Source organism: Moschus berezovskii, chromosome 15 (assembly GCF_049115385.1).
Source record: "Moschus berezovskii isolate FMDL1 chromosome 15, NW_MosBer_1.0, whole genome shotgun sequence".
NCBI classification, from domain to species: Eukaryota; Metazoa; Chordata; class Mammalia; order Artiodactyla; family Moschidae; genus Moschus; species Moschus berezovskii.
The window spans coordinates 39,864,856-39,887,055 of NC_142474.1; positions in this window are offsets into that span (position 1 = coordinate 39,864,856).

Sequence of the window (22,200 nt, forward strand, 5' to 3'; positions counted from 1 at the left end):
CCACTTAGATTGTCAAATTGTCCTACACTCTTACAGTATTGTAGAATGCCCTTCTCAGTGAACTCTGCAGTGTTACCAAGACCAAGTCAAGGCCTTCACGATATAGCCATTCCACATTCTTTATGCTTCCATGGAAATTAAACCCTGGTTCGAATGTTTTCCTACATACATGCTTATGGAGGTTTGTCTATCCCTGGAACAGGATAGCTGGCTGTCCATAGCTAAGATCATTGTTTCAAAACATGCAGAAATTTTAGTTCAATTCTAACAATATAAAAGGGCTGCTTTAAGTCACTTGTTATTTTATATTTTTTAATGTTCAGAGTAAATAATTTGGTATTTTTTTCCTCCCCCAACAAAATAAGGCCTGTGTAGACACATAGCACAAATCAGAGCAAATCAGACCAGATTCACCAGATGATTGACAGGTCATCAATCTCGCTTTAGCCACCTGAAATTAAATATAGGAGGAAGCTGCCAATCCAACTATTTCTCCTCTCTTCTTTCTTGAGAGCCACCCTTCCATGGAGAAGGGACAGACTCTTAAGCCCAGAAGTTTGTTTCTGAGTCCTGCCTCAACAGTCTTTGCTTAATCTCTCTGCATCTCAGTGTGTTTATCCAGGAAATGGTACCTATCTCAGAGGGTTCTTGAAGGATAAAGTGAGTGAATATGTTTAAAACAATTTGAACAGCCCCTGGTATGCGTTTGTATTTGTATTTGCTGTACATCTCCCTAACAATAATAATAGTAGTGATAATAAGACAACTCACTGTGTCAAAATTATCCAGGATGGCTTAAATTTAAATCTAAATCATATCACTTGAACAAATCTTATGTAACATATCTGCTCTGTTTTTAATGGTGAAAGATTTTATGGCTGATGGTATCTTTCTAACCTGTGTGAGTGGCTTCAAGCACCCTTATTTGTTCAACAGTGGTTTCTTGACATTTCATCCACCTCTGCAGTTCGGCAGGAATTTTCTGTGGGCCTCTAACGCACAGGTCATTTCAGGAGTCCCCAAGTCACCCACCTTCTCTGCTCAGGCTGGGCAAATGGATCTCAGGCCCCAACTCTGGGACGATCTCTCTTCTAGAATGATCCTTCTGTCCTCCTTGAGCAGAGCCAGTCTTGCCTCTTACCCTGTATTGAAAATTACTCCTTCTGAATATGACGCATCACAGATGCCTACACTGACTGCGGGTTGCTCAGAGGAGTGAGAAGCCAGCTGATATCCATTACATGGAAAGTAATAGTGACATTAGTGTAATAAGAGGACAGTGGGCTTCTAGTAACTCAGGGTGCTTAAACTGCATTATTGCAATTTTGGCAGTATTTACCCTAATGGACTGAAAACTAAAATGCTGCAGATCTGGACATGGTACTGAATTTCTTCCTTCAGTGTGGATGTGTGTGCTTAAAATGGCGTGGCTATTTGAGATAAAAACAGAGTAAGATTCATCCAGGGGAGTTGAAATGGAAACTAAGTGTTAACACTACCTAGTGACGAGGCTAGAAAAGGAACACTTAGTGGACCTGGGGGTGGGCAGGGCTGAGAGTCACATCTTCCTCTGGGGTGAGGATGCCCCGGATGGAGCCTCCAGGGGAGACCTCAGAGCTGTCCGAGCGGTCAGGGCGGTGGCACAGCATCCACGTGGTTGGATCTGTGCTTTATTGGCGGTCCTCAACCCTGAGGCCAGGAGGAAGAAAAGTGTCCAGACCAGGCTGAGTCTTGGAGGAGATGGGATGGGGGTAGGGGTTGGGGTGGGGACTCTGCAAGATTATAAACAAAGAGATGGCATAACTAGACTTGTACTTTAGAAAAATGCAGGAAAAATGGACATGCCAGCAACAAAGCAGTTGAGTGGGAGTCAGAGACTCTGAATGCTTATTGCTAATCTTATCTGCTGAACTGAACTGAACTGAACTGAATTTCAACTGAGTTAAGCTCAGCCAAGGCCACACCTACCTTGAACAGCAGAATCTGCTGGTACCCCTCCCCCGACCCATCTGACAACTATCCCAGAGCTTCTAAAGAGCCTGGGATAATTTGACCTTGAAGAAGAGGGGTATGAGGAGGGGGAGGGGAAGAACAGCGGGGAAGAGGAGACCACTGAGGTTGTTTTCCAGAAGACAGGAGATCCCAGGGTGTCAGATTCATGGGGGTTGCTGAGACAGTGAAGGAGAAGGCAGACGGCCCAGGGGAGTTAGGTCAGCATCACACGCTCGGAGCCTGACCCTGCTCAGCTCATCATGATGGACTGTAAATTGGATTCTGAACTTCCCTTTGATTAGAACAAAGAAGCAATTAGCTTCATTACAAGAGTTCAAAAGTTTGAAACAAACCAGTTGCTCAGTCAAATCACTAACTTTTCCTGCTTCTAAGAGCCGCGAGGAGAATTTCCAACAGGCCTCCTGAAAGTGGGGTCCCCAACTCACCCCTACAGCTTCCTGGGTGGCTCAGTGGTAAAGAACCTGCCTGCCAATGCAGGAGACGCAAGAGATGCAGGTTTGATCCCTGGATCAGGAAGATCTCCTGGAGTAGGATAGGCAACCTACTCCAGTATTCATGCCTGGAAAATCCCAGGGACAGAGGAGCCTGGTGGGCTACAGTCCCTAGGGTCACAAGAGTCAGACATGACTGAGTACACAGCACACCCCCATATGTGTCCATACAGGAGCAGATTTCGGGGGACCACCTTGGTCCTCTTGTTTGTTATAAAACATTACATATATGCAAGTTTTATACATATGCCTACAGACATGAAATATGAAAGGCAAGAAGATACTAATAAAGAATCTCTGTACATTAAATGACAACATTACCAACAATTCTGAGACCTTCTTACCCTTCTCTGATAGCATGCTATTAAACTTGCTAAAATTTTGTACTTATTGCTTGCCTGATTTTGATTTATACTTTTCTTTCACACTCATCCATAAACAACATATTATTTACTTTTGAGAGTTTCTGAATCTAAATGGAATTGGTGTATTTGTGTTCTTCTGCTCCTTGCTTTATCTGTTCAACATCATGTTTTTTATAATTATCCATGCTGCTGAGTGTTTTGTTGTGTGCTCATTTGCACTGCTGTGCAAATGGTATTTTTTTGTATTAATATACCACATTTTATTTTCCATTCACCTGTCAGTGAACTGCATGCTATTTTTCATGCATCAATATAGGCAACAAATAATATCAAGGATAATTTAGTAAAGAAAGGGCAGGTTTAAATGATATTGCTCAGGTGTATAGCTTTCTGATAGTCTCCAACCACAGTATGATTTATAATCTCTAGAGGATTAAAACAACTCCATATCTTTCTGGAATTCCCAGTGCCTTTTAATACCAACCAACAGAATTACAATGATTTGATCTGGCAATAATCAGTAAGCCCAAATTCTCTTTTGCAAATAAGAACTCTTTATTTTTATGTGAATCAAAATGTCAGACAAAATTGATGTTTTCATATGAAAATTAAGGGACTGACTAGACCATATGTTTAAAAAGATGTATTTGAATATTTGAATGGAGAAAGAAGGAAAAATAATTGTAGATTAGGTCACTTCTGGGTCTGCTTCTGACAGAAAAAAAAATGAGTGGCTGAGAATCAAAACCTGGAGGTTATCAACTCATACCTGTCAGAACAGTTATCAGCAAAAAGACAACAAATAAGGCATGTTGGCAAGGATGTGCAGAAAAGGGAACCCTCAAAAACAGTCAGTGGAGATGGAAATTGATATAGCCACCATGGAAACAGCATGGAGGTTTCTCAAAAAATTAAAAATAGAACTACCACATAACCCATCAATTTTACTGCTTGGTATTTACACAAAGAAAATGAAAACATTAATTGAAAAGGTATCTGCATCTTCATGTTCATTGTAACATTATTTACAATAGCCAAGACATGGAAACTTAACCTTAGTGTCCATCAACAGATGACTGATGAGGAAAACTTTATACATGTATATATATATGTATAAAGTTTTCTTCATATATATATATATATCATATATATATCATGCTGCTGCTGCTGCTAAGTTGCTTCAGTCTTGTCCGACTCTGTGCGACCCCATAGATGGCAGCCCACCAGCCTCCCCTTCCCTGGGATTCTCCAGGCAAGAACACTGGAGCGGGTTGCCATTTCCTTCTCCAATGCATGAAAGTGAAAAGTGAAAGTGAAGTCGCTCAGTCGTGTCCGACTCTTAGCGACCCCATGGACTGCAGCCCACCAGGCTCCTCCATCCATGGGATTCTCCAGGCAAGAGTACTAGAGTGGGGTGCCATTGCCTTCTCCATATATATCATATATACACATGCTGCTGCTGCTGCTAAGTCGCTTCAGTCGTGTCCGACTCTGTGCGACCCCATAGACGGCAGCCCGCCAGGCTCCGCCATCCCTGGGATTTTCCAGGCAAGAACACTGGAGTGGGTTGCCATTTCCTTCTCCAATATATACACATATATATCTATATATATGTATGTTCAGTTCAGTCGCTCAGTCATGTCCGACTCTTTGCGACTTAAACTTAGTGTCCATAAACAGATGACTGCTGAAGAAAACTTTATACATATATATACATATATGAATGTTCAGTTCAGTTCAGTCTCTCAGTCATGTCCGACTCTTTGCGACCCCATGAATCACAGCATGCCAGGCCTCCCTGTCCATCACCAACTCCTGGAGTTCACTCAAACTCACCTCCATCAAGTCGGTGATGCCATCCAGCCATCTCATTCTCTGTTGTCCCCTTCTCTTCCTGCCCCCAATCTCTCCCAGCATCAGAGTCTTTTCCAGTGAGTCAGCTCTTCGCATGAGGTGGCCAAAGTATTGGAGCTCATGTATATACGTATATATACATATATATGCATATCATGGGCTTCCCTGGTGGCTCAGAGGTTAAAGCGTCTGCCTCCAATCCGGGAGACCCGGGTTCGATCCCTGGGTTGGGAAGATCTCCTGGAGAAGGAAACGGTAACCCACTCCAGTATTCTTGCCTGGAGAATCCCATGGATGGAGAAGCCTGGTAGGCTACAGTCCACGGGGTCGCATAGAGTTGGACATGACTGAGCGACAGAATGGAACGGATGCATATCATATATATACATATGTATATATGTATATCATATATATATACATATAAATATATATATGTATGTCAGTTCAGCCGCTCAGCCATGTCCAACTATCTGACTCATTACACACACACACACACACACACACACACACCACACAATGGAATATAATTCACCCATAAAAAAGAATGAAATCTTGCCATTTGCAGCAACATGAATGGATCTTGAGGGCATTATGTTAAGTGAAATAAGTCAGAGAAAAGACAAATATCTTATGATATCACTTTTATATGGAGTCTAAAAAAAGAAAAACAAACTCATGGATACAGAGAACAGACTGATGGTTGTCAGAGGTGGGAGTGTTGCTGCTTGTTCAGTCCCTCAATTGTGTCCGACTCTTTGCGACCCCATGAACTGCACTGCATCAGGCCCTTCTGTCCTCCATTATCTCCCTGAGTTTGCTCAAATTCATGTCCATTGAGTTGGTGATGTTACGGCGACCCACTCCAGTATTCTTGCCTGGAGAACCCCATGGACAGTATGAAAAGGTGGGGAGAAGGGGCAGTCAAAGGCACAAACATCAAACTTCCATCTGTAAATAAATACTTCCTGGGCATGGAATGTACCGTATAACAATTGTATAAATATGTATTGTATATTTGAAAGCTGCTAACAGAGTACATCTTAAAAGTTCTCATCACAGGAAAAAACATTTTTGTCATTCTGTTGATTCATGGGGTCGCAAAGAGTTGGACACGACTGAGCGACTGAACTGACTGACTGACTGACTTGGTGATGGATGTTAGCTGGACTTATTGTGGTCATCATTTCACAATATACACAAACATGGAATCATTACATTGTGTACCGCTAACTAATACAATGCTATATGTCAGTCATACCTCAATAAATTGAAAAAGAAGAAGCATTATTCTTCTTTTGATTTTCAGCCATTAAAAAATGTACAAATCCTTCTTAGTTCATAGTCCTGTAGAAGCATACAGTAGGCTGAGGTTACCCGAGGGCCACGGTGTTTGGGCTGTGAATTCCACCAGAGAGACCTGAAGGCACTGGTTCTGTCCGCGATGTTCAGGGGACCTGGAGTGGAGGGGTGATACCACACAGTCGTTCACTGAGAGGGCCCACTAGCTGTTGGTTATGGTGAGAAGTACTGCTGATTTTTGAAAAGTAAACTTAAGTGTACTGTTGCCCTGGAAACACGTTCTAACCAGGATCACAGTGTAGGTTCTACGTCTTTAATTGTAGATCTTGGGGAGGATGCTTAGTTGTCCATGGCTGAGTCTCCTCTGCTCCGAGTCATACGGGCACTGTCTGGAACCTGGCTCCCTGCAGAGTGGAACTGGCCTAGTGGTCACTGTCCTGGCTGGTCAGACCCAAGTCCAGGGGACTGACCCCATGGCAATCTGATCTGGCTCATAAACAAATGAAGACCTGAAGTCCATTGTGCTCTTATCAGGCTCTTATCAGACACCTAAAAGGAACCCTCAGTGAAGTGGTGACCCTGGCTGGACGACCCCCGGGACAGTCCATGGTGCTCCAGCCATCAAGGAGCTAGAGCACGTGGCCAGTCACCCAGAGAGTCCACGCAGGAGGGTGCAGGAGGGTGGGCTTCCTGGGTGTTGCTTTGTGCTGGTTCCAGGGCAGTGCAATCTCCCTGTAGCACCAGTTGGAACATATAACAGCGTTCTTTGTACATTATTACTCACTTCAAGATGCTCAACGATTCCCGGCCAAGTGCCAGGCATTTTGCTAGTTATTGGGAACAGGTGGTAAGACAGAAGTGACATCCCCCTCCAGAAAGCTTGTAATCTGAAAATTATCATTATCGATATTTAAATCAAATCTCTCTATCTATCTATCTTTGTGTGTGTGCACAGTAATCATGACATGAGTGTGTGTGCGCTAAGTTGCTTTGGTCCTGTCTGACTCCTTGAGAACCTGTGGCTGAGTCTGACTCCTTGAGAACCTGTGGACGATAGCCCTCCAGGCTCCTCTGTCCATGGGATTTTACAGGCAGGAAGACTGGAGTGGGTAGCCATTTCCTTCTCCAGGGAATCTTCTTGACCCAGAGTTCAAACTTGCGTTTTCAGCAACTCCTGCACTGAAGGCAGATTGCTTACCTCTGAGCCACCAGGGCAGCCCCAATCATGACATAGTATTATTTAAATTAAATTGTCATCATGTGTGGGTTTCCCTGGTAGCTCAGACGGTAAAGAATCTGCCTGCAATGCAAGAGACCTGAGTTCGACCCTGGGTTAGGAAGATCCCTTGGAGGAGGGCATGGCAATCCACTCTAGTATTCTTGTCTGGAGAATTCCATGGACAGAGGAGCCTGATGGGCAACAGTTCATGGGGTCGCAAAGCCTTGGACACGACTGAGCAACTGAGCACAGTAATACTGTGTTATTTAAAAATCCACAAAGATTAAAATTATTGACTTTTGGCATATGCACACACAACATTTTTAGAGAATAAGTACACACACACACACTTTGTTTCAAAAGGGAAGTATATGAACTTAGAACTGTGATGACTTACTCCGGAAACTCCTAAGATTCTCACACTACCAATCACCAGGGAAGTTTTGAGGGTGCACAGAGATAAACTTGACTAAATTTGGGGAAAAGGCCCAGAAATCTGCTTTTTTACAAGTTCCCTACATGATTTTGTTGAAGGTACTACAGAACTTGCATTTAAAATTTTGTTTGCAAATATTGTCTCCTCAGAATGACTGTGGATACAGAATTGTCTGAATATTTTCATCCAAAATGGTTACTGGCTTGAAGCCACATGACACGACCTCCAGCGATGTTGGAAAAAATATATTTTTTAATTTAAAAAATATCTGTTCTCTTATTGCTTCTTTGATAGTATTTTTTTAAAAGTGAAATTATTCAGTAAGTTAGGCAGATTTATTAAGCTTGGAATAGTGTAGTAACTTTTACTCAGAAATTTTGACACACTTTTTTTGTGCAATCAGTCCCTTGAGAGTTACTTCATTCTAGTTGCTTTTTCTTCTTTCTCTTTCATTTCTTGGGACACATCTGGATAAACAAAACACTAGAATAACCCCAGTCTGCTACTGTGCTAGCTATAGACGTCAAATTGCTAGGGCTGGGGATTATCTTGCATGTATGCGTGCTAAGTCGCTGCAGTCCTGTCCGACTCTGTGCGACCCCATGGACAGCAGCCCACCAGGCTTCTCTGTCCACAGGATTCTCTAGGCAAGAATACTGGAGTGGGTTGCCATTTCTGCCAAATAACCAATTACTGTGATTTCTGCTTTACAAAATGTTGCATTATCGGGTGCTATTGTTCATTGGAAATTAGTAGGAACTTCTAATTCCTGAAATAGAACTATATTTGAGAAAATATATCAAACTTTGTATATGATCATTAGCCTATTTTTCTCTCTGTTAACCTGCCTTTGAAAACATCAATGGACACTCAAAAGTGAAAACTTAACCGTTTTGCCTGGGGTTAACAGCGGTGCTTCAGTCTAGAAATAACTAGATAGGAGTCAGCCGTACAGGAGACTCTGAAATTGGATCATTGCCTCTGCAGCTGGGTTTGCTCTTGAGGTTAGGATGTTTGGAAGGAGATCAATAATCATCCGACGTCTCAAATAATTACACAATATTTAACGGGTGTTGTAACATGAGAGAATGGTCTTTCTTGAAATAAAGATACTGATACTATTATCTTTAAATCAAGAGAAGAAATAACACTACAGCCCAGACTCTATCTGTTCTCTTTGCCTTTCTGTCTCTCTGCGTGTGTATAAAAATGTAAAATTATAAATAGCTTTACATTATACATATAGTTTATATATACATATTACTATATATAGTTTTACATTCATACACAAACACACATTTCTCTTCTTTCTTCCATACTAAATGAAATAATGACTATAAAAATATAAGGCAGCCTGAGTCTAGAAAAGTTGTCATGGACATTCTAGGTAATTTCATTTCAAATTGACGCATTCAAACTATTTCCTGATGAGTAAAAATGAACTAAATCATATCAGGACCTTTTCTGAAATACACTGGCAGTTTACTTTATTGAAATTTGTTATCTGGCATTCCCTGTAGTGGTTAACCTCTCTCTCTTACTTGTTTGGGTAGAGAGTGAATTTCTTCTTTCTTTCCTTTCTTTCTCTTTTCTAAAATTTCTCACTCATTCATATATATAACACATGACAAATGCTTTGAGACTATAGAACCCAAGTGTCAACTGGAAGTATATGTATCAGTTCAGTTCCGTTCAGTCGCTCAGTCGTGTCCGACTCTCTGCGACCCCATGAATCACAGCACGCCAGGCCTCCCTGTATATGTATAAATATGTGTAAATCTTCATTCAATATCCTGCTTTTATTTGTTTGATGAACTTCCCAGGTGGCTCAGTGGGTAAAGAATCTGCCTGCAATGTGGGAGACCCAGGTTTGATCCCTGGGTCAGGAAGATCCCCTGGAGGAGGGCACGGTGACCCACTCTAGTATTCTTGCCTGAAGAATCCCAAGGACAGAGGAGCCTGGTGGGCTACAGTCCATGGGGCTGCAAAGAGTCGGACATGACTGAAGTGACTGAGCATACATGCACATTTATTTAATATGTAAAAATTGAACAAGATTTGCAATGGCTTGTACTTATATGCTTTTATTAATCTTTTATTAAAACTATTAGCACTTATGAAAGAAAAGATTCTGGTGGGAGTGGTCAGGGAGTAGGGGATTGAAATTTGTGATAAAACGGGGAGGATGGATAGTTTTACTGCTGGGCAATAAAGGCAGAAGAGTGCTCTTGCTAATGATGGTGATTCCCACCAGAACCTTATCTTAACCGTCCGGTTTTACTGGTCAGTGTGGCCACTAGGAGTTTTCTGTTTTCCATGATTTTCAATGAGTTTGCTCCATTTGGTGGGGGAAAGCTATTGAATGAATAATACATGTAATTTAAATTTTGTAACTGTGTAAGAATTTCATATGTATGTAAAATTACTAATCTGAAAAAACTCATTTGTTCAATTGTTCCGTTCCGTTCTGTCGCTCAGTCGTGTCCGACTCTATGCGACCCCACGGACTGTAGCCTACCAGGCTTCTCCGTCCATGAGATTCTCCAGGCAAGAATACTGGAGTGGGTTACCGTTTCCTTTAGGTTTATATATATGTGTGTGTGTGTGTGTATATATATTCAAAGAACAGAAGAAACTGGCTAAGTCTGTGTTTAAATTTCTGGGGCTGTGGAAGGAGCCTCCTACTTCTGTTCATGATGCTCTTTTATTTTTCATTGGTATGTTATTTTCAAAACATTAACACACTTGGAAGAGGGGATAGTCATAGCCACTCTAGTTTGAGTGAATTTATCCTCTGTTTTACAGAAGATAAAATACTCTGTGTACACAGCTGGCTTTGGAGGACCAAGTTCAGGATGGACCATTAGTAGGATGTAAGGGGGCTGCAGGAAATGAAGTTGGGGTACCAACTAACGAACACCCAGAGGAGAGGAACACATCTTAAGAGGCCTTTGTATAAAATAAAGCTTAGTCATTAAATTATGGGAAAAACCTTATTGTGTTAGTCTTAAATAATAGACACATTTTACACAAGATGTTAAAAAACAAGCGACTTTATATTTGTCATTTTCACCCCTTAAAACTTCAGTTTTTTCAAGTTTAAGATAAGGTTTAGGGTTTTGGCACCACTTTTCTAGTCTTCAGAGTAATCTAAATTTTGTCTTTATTGAAAAACACATTTATCTGGTCATCTTGAACTCTTGGAATCTCTGTGGAAGGAGAGAATACACAGGAAACAATTGACATATTTATCAATATACATTTAATTATTGTTTTGAGGCCCTTCTATTGCTTTTTATGCAGTCAGTATGAACAGTCCTGGCCTGTCTTGATGCCACTCTTTGGTTGCAAGGGTTTCTTTTCTGGTAATTACTCAAGGTTAAAATCATCCATTCTACTCTGTGGATGTAAGGATGGCAGCTGAAAGCTGCGGATAAATAACCATTAGCTCAGGAAGCGGTGAGGTACATGGCAGGGAGAACAGACGTGGTCACAGACGTCTGGAGCTCAGGACACTCACCCTTGAGATGTAGAGGTAGAGCCTCAGAGGTGGCTCAGTGGGCAATGCTATCTCATTACAATGCCATCTCGTTACAACTCTGGACTTCCTCGTGAGGATCTGACAAAACTTCTATATTTTCTTAAAACACAAACAGGCAATGTTGGAAAAAAGAAGAAAAAAGGGAAGTTAAACAATGTTTGGCTAAGTGTGAAAGAAACATAACTTTTCCACGTGATGCCAAACGGATCCTGATGCAACACCCCTTTCTCGGCTGTTCTCTCCTTTTCTAAATAAAGCTACCCTGAGGAAGCAGTGGTGTCATCAGCTTAATTAAAAATACTTCCTTCATCTTGGCTGTCCAGTGACTTGTACACGTTCTTCTTCTTGGCTGACTTTTATCAGAATGAGTGATCCAACTTCATAGAACAGGTTGCTGCCAGCATTACAGCAGCTAATGAATGCGAGACCCCTCTCACTCTTGCTCTTCAGGGACCACTAGGGTAATGAGGTAAACAGTGATCTCATTTTTGGTCATTGCAGTTTTACTGACATTGTAATAAAAGGCATGAGGTAGTCGTCAATTTACTTCTTTCGTTTGTTTTAGCTTTTATGTTTTTTTGTCTCAAGGAGCCACCTCTGAGGAAACGTGAAACTTTTTTTTTTTCTGTTTAATTTTTGTCACTATGAAAGCAATCCCTGCTCTTTAAAAAGCTGGAAAAGAATAGAAGAAAGATAAGAAGTTACTGATAATCCTCACCACTCACATACAAACAGTGTTCGCGTATTCCTTGACACTGAAGCACATTTAGGAAGTCTCTGTAACTGGAAATGAGAAAGTACCTCAATCTGTACTGGAAACTCAACATTCTTAAATGGTTACTTAAGCCTAAAATATTTCAATCGAGTTAAACTTTGACCAACCAGGTGACTAGTTTATAGGTCTTAAAACCTTGTGGAGGGCTGTGTATCAGCAAAGACCACACACCCAGAATTCCTGGACCGTGTCTGGTGTTTTCTCTCCCTAGGTATTTCAGACGCATTCTCATCTGAAAGCTTTCTGTCTTACTCAATAACCTCTATCTAAACTATGTTAAAGATACATAGAAAAGAGATGACATCAGGGAGGTGGTTTATTCTTTTAGCCTTGTGTACAGCTAAAGTTGCGGAGCGGTAATGAGTCATGCTGTCTTGTGACCAGCCAGGCACTTTTCCAACCAGAGGGACTGTTAAGATCTCTGACAACAGAACCTGTCATTGTTTGAAGAGCAGATTTCCACAGTGACCTGTACGCTTGGTGATCCAGGCTTCTGTGAGTAACAAAATGCGTTCCCATCCCTGATGAATGACAGAACGCCAGTGATGAGGTAGCACTTAGTAAAGCTGACTCATTTCCTCATTTACAGATGAAAGGGATTGTCTGAGAAACGACAATCCCCCAGGTAAGTCATGATTCCTTCAGGTAATACGTGGCAAGTTTTTTCAAAGCAAAACTGATGGTAACATTGTCTTGTCAGCAATGAGGTCAATGAAAAAGCAAATTTCTTTATGAAATGATGTCAAACATTAAAAGTCGGGTCCATTTTTATCCTTAACCATTGCTGATTTCAGATGCTACTCATAAGAAAGAATTCCTGTGGCGGAATCAGGAGTAAAGATGATGGAAAATTTCCCGTTAACTGAAATGTGGAATCAGCATCAACTTTCCTTTTTATTTTCCACCAGACATGTTTTGCTGGTGACATTACAGCTGTTACTCTGGACATCTGGGGGACATCTGTGTGGGAAGTGCGGGATACCCCATCCATATTGATGGACAGTCCAGTTTCACGGGGCTGGGGGATTTCCAGCCAAGTTGGGTGGACTTGAACTGACTCAGAGGCCACTGGCATCTTGGGAAAACAGGAGATCTCCTTCTTGACTGGCTGTCTTTAGCTCTTTTATCTGTTTTACAATCAGGCTGCCTTTACAAACACATTCCTCCAAGCCAGTTTGGAGCATATTTATTTTTTAAAGTCCGAGGACCCTGTTGGGAGAAAAACATCAGATCAACACAATTCTCTGACTATCACCCAAAGTCGTAGCTCATTTCTTAGACTAGATTTTACGAGAACTTTTTTTTTTAAGTATAAACTAATAAAGTATAAATTAAAGTATAATTGATTTGCAATGTTTCAGGTGTACTGCAAATTGATTCAGTTATACATCTGTCTATCTAGTCATCAGCTACTTTTTTCCATTGCATTTCCATTCTTTTCCATTACAGCTTGTTACAAGATACTGAATCTAGTTCTCTGCCCTATACAGGAGGTCCTCATTGTTTACCTGTTCTGTATGTACTAGTGTGTGTCTGTTAATCCCATGTGGACTTTGCAGCAGTGGAAGCAGGGTCCTCTAACTCGGATTTCATTATTTTCACTCATTTATATTGTAATAACATGTAACTTGCCCTCTGTTGCCTCTCTCCGTGCTTGGCGTTCCTTCTTCTGAATTCTCTTGTAACTCTAACAGCTGTGCCATTAATTCTTTTTGTCGTTGGGAAATCATGAATTATGAAACATTAAACTGAATGCATTTAAAAATAACCTAGGCTTTCCTACCATTTGGGGAAGGCCACTGGCTTGTTTGGGGTTGCTAATGGGAATAAACGGCCACGTGTGATGACTTCTAGAGCCAGCTTGCTTGCCCGGAGGAAAGAATTCATTGAACAGCCACAGACGACATTCCAGGACATCAGCCAACCACTTCCCAACAGGGTACCGTTGGGTCATCGCAAGGCCTGCCACCACCCCTGGCAGCGGCACTCCACACACCTGCCCATGGCAGAGGTCAGGTTGCAGGAGGTCAACATGGGCTCTCATGGCAAGAGCCTGTCTTAGTGCTTCTTCTCTCTGGTTTCTTGATAAAAGGCTGTCAGAATTTTGACGTCTCTGGAAATCCATGGGACTCTACTTTTTTTTAGAAGGTATTTTCTATGCTTTTCAATGACTTCTTCGGGTGAACTTTGGTCTAAATATTACATTGCAGGATGGTGTGTGTGTGTTGGGGGTAGGGAGTGGGGGTAATTTCAAATACTTCAGGGCCCAGAAGAGATTTGTTATTTTGCACGTCATCCTTCCTTGTTGACAAATCACGGCACTCTTACTCCCTATCTGGAATCTGAGACTGCCGAGGCGTGCGTTGATCCCCAGGACAGTTAGTGCACCAGGTGGATGCTAAGCCGCCTCATCTCCCCACCCCTCATCTGTTTCACAAACTGGGCAACTCTGTTTTGATCTGCTTTCCTGTAAGAGCTCGTTGGTACACAAGTAGATAAATTATTTAGAAGGGACCATCAAAGCCGAGCCCAGGAAGAGGTTGGTGCCTCCTCGTGTGGTCACTGAGCCGAGAAGCTGGGTTGGTGCTCAGGTGAAATGCATGAGGTGCCAGTCCAGGTGGGTCCTCCTCGGGATTCTCTTCACTGAGAGCATCGTCCTGGAACCCAGACACCCAGGTGGGGTTTGGGGGTGGGGGGTCCCTTGGGCTGTAAGAAGATCAAACCAGTCCATCCTAAAGGAAATCAGTCCTCAATATTCATTGGAAGGACTGATGCTGAAGCTGAAACTCCAATACTTTGGCCGCCTGATGCGAAGAGCCGACTCATTAGAAAAGACCCTGATGCTGAGAAAGATTGAAGGCAGGAGGAGAAGGGGACAACAGAGGATGAGATGGTTGGATGGCATCACTGATTGAATGGACTTGAGTTTGAGCAAGCTCTGGGAGTTGGTGATGGACAGGGAAGCCTGGCGTGCTGCCATTCACGGGGTTGCAAAGAGTCGGACACGACTAGGTGACTGAACAATAACCTCTGTGCAGGTGGTGAAGTTTAAATGAGGTGATCAGAGAGGTTTTCTCATGTGATAGGGTTAGAGTCCTCAGGGTAAGAGAGCAGAGAACTTCGTTTCCCACCTCCCATTCTGTCTGTCTGTCTCTCTCCCTCTGTCTCTCTCCTCCCTGTAAATGAGGACACAGTGAGGAGGCAGCCATCTGCAAGCCCAGAAGAGACGGCTCACCAGCACTCGGCCGGGCCTCCAGCCTCCAAAACTGTGAGAGACAAAGTCCTATTGTCTATGTCGCCTGGACTGTAGGACTCAGCTAAGCCAGCTAAGCTGACAGGACAAAGCCCATTTGCCTACCTGGACATGGAGGGCCTCTCCCTCCGAGGGGCCAGCTCTGCTCTCCCCACCTGCCCTCTGCTGGGTGGTGCTCTGGGCCTTCTACAGCATTCCTGCCTTCCACCTGGATTAGAAGTTCCGTGCTCAGGACTCCAGTAACAGGCCGTATCATGATTTGCACCCCTCGGGTACTAGCCAAGTACATTTCTCACACTATAAAGTGTAATATTTGCTGATTGATTAACTAGTCTGAGAGATGATGAGCTAAATTGGACCTGATATGTTGCAATAGTTTGTTTTTACTTTGGTTTCAGAATTGGCAAAGAAACATGGGGATAATTATGCACAAAATTTCTGTCTATTTGGCGATATGAATGTGCAGTTTATTTTTCTCCTGGAATGATCCAGACAGAGAGGGTTACCTCAACCCTGCCCTTTAGCCTGCATGTGAACATAGAACGGGGCCCAGGACACCAGAGTCTATGAAAAGCTCGCTTAATTGTATTTGAACAAAGGCCATTTTATGAATCATATTACAATCCCATTAAATTATCTGATACTAGATCAGAGTGCCTTCATGCTGTTCTCTTCTTTATAATTATTCAATCTCTGTTTTGTAGAAAAGGGGGAAAATCCCTTGAACCAGAAATGATTCCTTTCTACTTTGTGTTCCCTTTTTCGCTCTAGGTGACATAATCTAAACTCTTTACTCCGGGCCACTCGATTTAATGTGGTGCAGGATTTTCAGTTAATGACGATACCTTGGACTTGATCAGAAAGTCAAACCACAAGAACTGAAGGTCCAAGGGATTAATACTTTTAATTCTTTGTACAGAAAGACTGTGTGTCAAAAAATAATCCCAAAGGATTTTTCATTCACTTTTCTAACCTAAAATGACCCCCTGCTTAATTTAATGTGCTAGATGTACGTCACGGAATCATGAGTTACCTTTTCTATTTACATGTAAAAATCAGCTTTAGTTCAGACCATATTTGGGGGACATTTGCTTAATCAACACTCATGTTCAGAAATGTATTATCTGTGATGTTGTCAGTATCTATACTTTGCAAATATATTTTAAAAACCTGCTCTGCCACCTTTACTTTAAATTATGACATCTGAGTGAAAAGGCCACATCACAAGCTGGTGGCTGTGTGACTTGCCTGAGCCCCACCTGACCAATGCTGTCAGCTGTATCTCCACAAAGCACAGGTAGGAGAAGCAAAGACTTAATCAACTCAGTGATTTTGGCCAGTTTCCTCCTCCACAACACAGGGCAAAACAAACCATAGAGACACTTGACATTATAAAAGTTTTGCTCAGACTGTTGGATTGATTATTAAGATAATTGCTTTAAAAACTTCTGCCATGTCAGCTTCAGGCATCCTAGAACCATGAGAGTAACCCTAGAGGGCAGGGAGGAGGGGTCAGAAATGAGAAGAGGAAGCTGATCTTTGAAGATGTTAACTGTGAAGCTTCATTAGCTGTGAACTCTCCTCCTCGGTACTTATTTTTATGCGAGTTAAATATAGCCTCAATCGTAAATGCCTCTATTAATTGCACTCTCCGTAACTTGCAACTGAATGATATTCTAAATGCATCAAAACACAGAGTCATTTCAGAAGTAAACACTCAAGGAATCAATGTAGGTTTTTGCAGGAAGCGTCACAGAAAATGTAACTTTTGGTCAAGGTCTTGAGTAGAGGGGAATATTTAATAATAAAAAATTATCAGTTGACATTTGTTGAGAGCTCCTTGTGTTCCGGGGGTGACAGTTTCAAAATTCATCCACACAACAACCTTATGAGCCAACTCTATCCTATCCTGTCAACCTTATGAGCCAATTCTATCCTATCCTGTTACTTATGTGGACCCAGGATAAGAAAAAAATTGAGAAATTCCCCAATCTGTGGAATATTGCCTCTCTGGTGGGCAGTAGATGGAGAGTTGATGCCAGAGTTGCCTTATTCCAGAGCAAACACTTTTCTTATTTGCAGAGAGGCTAGCAGGCAAATTAACTGAATCTATTCCCCAAGAAAACTCATGCAGAGGTTGATGGGACAGTTAACCTAAGTAAATGCATTAATAGAAAACTCTTTTAATGATTAAAAGACATAACTGACTGATCTAAAGCAAAGAATAACACCAGTTAACACGAATCTAGGGCTCCTATGTGCCGGACACTGTGCTTATGCATCTGGTACTCAGTTGACTTCTCCCAATAGCCATGTGAGGGGATGTTCTTTTATTTTCCCCACTTCAAGGATGATACAAACAGATGCAGGGAAGTTATATCAACCTTCAATCACAGGACTGAAATAAATGGTGGGTCAGGATGGAAGCCAGGAAGTCCAGTGGTATTCTATCCCCTGAGCTCAAGTTCAGTTCAGTTCAGTTGCTCAGTCGTGTCTGACTCTTTGCAATCCCATGGATTGCAGCGTGCCAGGCTTCCCTGTCCATCACCAACTCCCGGAGCTTACTTAAACTCACGCCCATCGAGTTGGTGATGCTATCCAATCATCTCATCCTCTGTCGTCCCCTTCTCCTCCTGCCTTCGATCTTTCCCAGCATCAAGGTCTTTTCAAAAGAGTCAGTTCTTTGCATCAGGTGGCCAAAGTGTTGGAGTTTCAACTTCAGCATCAGTCCTTCCAATGAATAATCAGGACTGATTTCCATTAGGATGGACTAGTTTGATCTCCTTGCAGTCCAAGGGACTCTCAAGAGTCTTCTCCAGCACCACAGTTCAAAAGCATCAATTCTTTGGTGCTCAGCTTTCTTTACAGTCCAGCTCTCAAATCCATTCATGACTACTGGAAAAACCATAGCTTTGACTGGACAGACCTTTGCTGGCAAAGTAACGTCGTCTCTGTTTTTTAATATGCTGTCTAGGTTGGTCATATCTTTTCTTCCAAGGAGCAAGCATCTTTTAACTTCCTGGCTGCAGTCACCATCTGCAGTGATTTTGGAGCCCCCCAAAATAGTCTGTCACTGTTTACATGGTTTCTTCATCTATTTGCCATGAAGTGATGGGACCAGATGCCATGATCTTAGTTTTCTTTCTGAATGTTGAGTTTTAAGCCAACTTTTTCACTCTTTCACTTTCAAGAGGATCTTTAGTTCTTCTTCGCTTTCTGCCATAAGGGTGATGTAATCTGCATATTTGAGGGTATTGATATTTCTCCTGGCAATCTTGATTCCAGCTTGTGCTTCCTCTAGCTCAACATATCTCATGATGTACTCTGCATATAAGTTAAATAAGCAGGGTGACAATATACTGCCTTGATGTACTCCTTTCCTGATTTGGAACCAGTCTATTGTTCCATGTCCAGTTCTAACTGTTGCTTTCTGATCTGCATACAGATTTCTCAGGAGGCAGGTCAGGTGGTCTGGTATTCCCATCTCTTTCAGAATGTTCCACAGTTTATTGTGATCCACACAGTCAAAGGCTTTGGCATAGTCAATAAAGCAGAAATAGATGTTTTTCCGGAACTCTCTTGCTTTCTCCATGATCCAGTGGATGTTGGCAATTTGATCTCTGGTTCCTCTGCCTTTTCTAAAACCTGCTTGAACATCTGGAAATTCACAATTCACATATTGCTGAAGCCTGGCTTGGAGAATTTTGAGCATGACTTTACTAGCGTGTGAGATGAGTCAATTGTGCGGTAGTTTGAACATTCTTTGGCATTGCCTTTCTTTGGGATTGGAATGAGAGCTGACATTTTCCAGTCCCGTGGCCACTGCTGAGTTTTCCAAATTTGCTGGCATATTGAGTGCAGCACTTTCACAGCATCATCTTTTAGGATTTGAAATAGCTCAACTGGAATTCCATCACCTCCACTAGTTTTGTTTTTGGTGATGCTTCCTAAGGCCCACTTGACTTCATATTCCAAGATGTCTGGCTCTAGGTGAATGATCACACCATCGTGATTATCTGGGTCATGAAGATCTTTTTTTATAGTTCTTCTATGTATACTTGCCACCTCTTCTTAATATCTTCTGCTTCTGTTAGGTCCATGCCATTTCTGTCTTTTATTGTGCCCATCTTTGCATAAAATATTCCCTTGGTATCTCTAATTTTCTTGAAGAGATCTCTAGTGTTTCCCATTCTATTGTTTTCCTCTGTTTCTTTGCATTGATCACTGAGGAAGGCTTTATCTCTCCTTGCTATTCTTTGGAACTCCACATTCAAATGGGTATATCTTTCCTTTGCTCCTTTGCATTTCACTTCTCTTCTTTTCACAGCTATTTGTAAGTCCTCCTCAGACAACCATTTTGCCTTTTTGCATTTCTTTTTCTCGGCGATGGTCTTGATCTCTCCCTCCTGTACAATGTCACAAACCTCTGTCCATAGTTCTTCAGGCAGTCTGTCTATCAGATCTAATCCCTTGAATCTATTTGTCACTTCCACTGTATGATCATTCCCTAAAATAATCCTTAGTAATGATTTTTTCTTTTTTGGGTTTCATTGAACATGGAGAAGAAAAAGGTGATTATATCACTAAAGGAACCACCTATTTGTCATCTTGCACATTGATGAGAGCAAAGTTCCACTGGTGAACTCATGAGGGTATTGCCCAAGTTTTCCACTGTCATAATCCATGGGGAAGGAAACAATTGAGTTTAAAATTCTCTTTTGATATGAACAGTCTGATGAGCAGTTTTGAACTTTACTCTGAGCAAATAAAAGCCACAGAGTATTTTCTTTTTCACTTTTATTTGAGCAATCAAAACAGTCATCCAAAAAACCCCAGCAATTCAATGGATAATACAAATGCCAGCTACAACTAATTGAATTAATAGAGTGATAGATTTGCCAAAGGCTGAATTTCTGTTTTATGACAGCTTTTGCCTGAATCTTTAGACTTGTTAAGAAAATTCCAGAAAATTTGCATCCTGGGCCAGGGATGTCTCGCTTGCTCAAAACAGTTTGGAACTCTCTTGTGGGTGATTTAGAGCCCTCCCGACCTTCAGGACTTGGGAATTAATGACATTTGTTTGAAGCCCAGTCTTTGCATAGTTCTTAGTGGTGGCTGGTGATTCACTGGGGGAATGCTGACTTCTAGCAAAAACAAACAAACAGAAGTTGAAGTGTGACTCTGAAGTCATTTTGTGTCCGAAATTCAATCCTAAAACCTTTCCAAAAGAGATATTTCCTAATTCCTTTTCATTCTATCTTTTGAATTTGAAACTGTGTGACTCAATGGAAAAATGGAGGTAAAAATGAAGGCAGTGCATTGGGGGTTCTGTATAGTTGGATTTCACACACACACATGCACAGAGGACTTCCTGTCCGAGCAGGAGGAAACACGCCTGTGAATGTAGAAAGTCATGCTCACTTCACTTTATTTTCCTTTTGCATCCCTCTGGTACTCACCTACACCCGCAGCTCCCACTTCTGTGGGCTGACAGAGCTGTGATCCTCAGCCGTCAGTATCTGTCTGAGCAGGAGCACTGCATCTATTTGAGTGGGAGCACTGCCTCTGTCTGGGCGGGAGCACTGTATATCCCAGAGGTAGCACGGCCGCAGCCTTCCCTGTGCACAAATGTCCACCTCAGCTCTCCCTGTCCGCCTGGCTGTGTCTGTCCTAGGCCTGCTCTACCCCCAGGCTTCCAGGCCAGGATTTCTGGTTTCTTCTTGCCCTTGACCCACATCTCACTGACCCCTGTGGACAACTGGAGCCTGCCTTCTTGCAGATAGGAGAGGGCCTGCTCTCATGTTCCTGAGGCTGTGAGCAGAGCCCTCAGTGATGACTCGTCACTTCTGCCACTTGTTTGGAAGGTCAGTGCATGGCCATTGGGTGACCCTCACTTTAGGACCGAGCATCCCTTCCAGCCTATTTTTTGCAACGTTCACAGATATTGACCCATCCTTATTAATGTCATTGGACAGTGGTCATTTCAACCTCAACCGACTCTGATATTTTCACTTTTTGGGAAATACACTATTAATACAATTTGTCAGTATTCTCTGAGGACCACTTATTATGCTGCAATTTTAGTATGTTTTACCAATTTAGTTGTCATAATGGGCTGCAAGTGCCTTGATTTTAAAATCTTATTTCCCAGGCCTTTTGAGAGCTGGCTATAACCTGAGATTATTTCCCTAATGGACTGTTTCTATAATGTACTTCTTAAAAGCCAAATGGTACTTCTCACTTCATTTTGCATATCCAGTGACATTTTTAGCTTGGTATTAATAAGCCAACATTATAATAAAAATAATAATAGCAAGGATTTGAAAATCCATTACAAATCTCCTTAAACCAGGTGAACTCATTAACTCTTAGATAAAATAAATAGGATTAAAAAAAAAGACTTGATTTTATTCTGCCTCTCATGATGACTTTGAGTAGGAAAAAGAAGTAGAAGTGAATTCTCCTGACTTCAGATCTAGTGTTGATTTTGCTAAAATGACCAATTAAGATAGGCTGTGAGATTTAAAAATGAAAACAGAGAAAGAAACATCTGTCTTTTCTTTGAGTTAAACAGATGAATGAGAAAGCAAAGGTCATGATTTCTGCTTTTGTCATCCTGAGTGAGTTGGGATGAGGGGAAACAAGAAAGATGCTTGATTAAGTCCCCTAAACTTACAAACCAAACATGTAGACAAGCTAGAATTTTCAACAACTAGAGCCTTATAAAAACAAGTTTTCTATCTTGTTTTCAGCCTAAAATGTCAGCGTTTTGATCATGCTGAGGGCTCTGTGAATGTGAGTTCAGTCATTTGCAGGCTTCACTTAGGTGTAATGGGCTGTGCTGTGCTTAGTCGCTCAGTCTTGTCTGACTGTTGTTGACTCCGTGGACTGTAGCCCATCAGGCGCCTCCATTTTTGGGTTGAACTGTGTCAAATTCCTGTGTTAAATTTTAAC